Below are 1,934 nucleotides of genomic sequence, written 5' to 3' on the forward strand. Positions count from 1 at the left end.
TCGAAGAAACTAACTAATACTTCATTGATATTTTTAAGTGACAATTAATTTTAAAATGGGAAAATAGTATAAATGAGATTGGGTAGACTATCTGAATTATTTATATTTTTCAAATGAATTCTCATTTTCCAATTATTAATATATTAATCATAGTTTACTATCTCTAATTTCATATATTTAAGTTATTGTTATTGTTAATTAAGTTTCCACCATTTTTATTCATTTATATTTGTACACATTTTCAACGTGATCCATTCAAGAAAGAAAAAAAAAACTATTTTCATTTCAATCCACCATTTGTTAACAATGTTATGATCTATCATATTCACTAATCTCCATTGAAGAGTATAACTAATTATACTTTTTTTTTAAATTAGACAAGTTATAACAGAGGGTAAGTTTTAAAAATTAGACAAGAAAGCCACAGTTTGATAAATATATTGTTTCAGTTGCCACTTATACTCAACAATCCGATGTCGTCCAGCGGTTAGGATATCTGGCTTTCACCCAGGAGACCCGGGTTCGATTCCCGGCATCGGAATTTTTTATTTGAATAATTATAAATATTCAACACAATTAAAAGTGTAAGTTACTTTATTTAATCCCAAAATATTAAATAAACATAATATTCTTTTACAATTTGATTCACCCTAGGTTTGCTACTTATTCATTCTAATTATTTTTTAGAGCAACTATTAGATAGTATATCAATTATTTGTACTTTATAAATGAAAACTCATTTTTCAATTAATATGTTATTCACATCTAATTATAATCTAATTAAATATATTTAACTTCTTTCAATTGTTAATTAAATTTACACCATTTTTTTAACACTCTAAAATATATCTCTAAGAGTATTAATGTTTGAAAAACATATGCAACTCTAATTTTACTCATGAATCATTCAATATTAATATTATAAACTAAATTAATATTAAATAATTAAAAAGATAGATCAAATTTAATAGCAAGTAAGCACAGCATTAAGACTTAATTAGTACAGTAATAAATAATTAAATATAGTCATCAATTTGACAATATTTTAATATAGTCAAAGATTTTTTAAAATATTTATAATTGAAAAAAAATAATTAAAATAATCATATTTTTCAAATTAATTTCTGAAATAATCAATTTTTTAAAAAAATTACCGGAATAATCACTTTTTCAAACAGATGCGTCAGATCAACTGGCGCATTCATTTAACATGAAGAGGAAACGTCACTGGTGATGACGCATGCTTTCAAAGCATTGCATGTAGACGCTAACAACCATAGCGCATGAGCATATGCAGTGGTGTACGTGCCAATTCATCTGGCGCATAAACCTTAGTTGTTGTTTTTTTTAATTTGTATTGGTTACTTTAACAATTAATTAAATAAAATATTGAAAAAATATATATTTATGTTATAATAAAAATTACATGGAATTGATCAAAAATTCAATGACCGACCCGATCGAAACGTCACCTGGTTCCACATTCAGGTGCCTTAGTCTGTCTTCGAGGTCTTCCACGATTTTCCTGAGGTATTTGGGGTCTCTGACTGCTGACATGATCTAATGGTGGCTGGTGTGAAGGTACGGTGGAAGGTCCAGCGGTATTTGATAGACGTGTCATGATTTGTTCCCAATAGTCGGGGGGCTCTGGCCAACGACACATCCGTAATGGAGTTCAGTGCCCATGTTATCATAGTTTGGTCGATGTGGTTGGGTGAATTGTGGACGGTATAGTTGCCCGAATTGGGACATTTAATCATTTTGGAAACGAAGCAATGGTTCCTGGGGTGTACTATAGTTCAATAATGGTTTGGTGTTTTGAGGATGAGATGTTTGGATGGTCATTAGTAAGAGGTTACGATACGATGAAGTGAACCGTATGAATCATCTGGGCTATAGACTGTTTGTGAGCAAATTCTTTACTTTGAATAAGT

General features: G+C 29.3%; 1 non-coding gene across 1 annotated transcript; it reads left to right on the forward strand.

The window, feature by feature from the left end:
* The first annotated feature begins 469 nt into the window (after positions 1 to 469).
* TRNAE-UUC (transfer RNA glutamic acid (anticodon UUC)) lies at positions 470 to 541 on the forward strand. Its single transcript has one exon. It is a non-coding gene; the product is annotated as a tRNA-Glu (tRNA).
* Positions 542 to 1,934: the final 1,393 nt, after the last annotated feature.

The sequence above is a fragment of the Lathyrus oleraceus genome, chromosome 3 (assembly GCF_024323335.1).
Source record: "Lathyrus oleraceus cultivar Zhongwan6 chromosome 3, CAAS_Psat_ZW6_1.0, whole genome shotgun sequence".
NCBI lineage: Eukaryota > Viridiplantae > Streptophyta > Magnoliopsida > Fabales > Fabaceae > Lathyrus > Lathyrus oleraceus.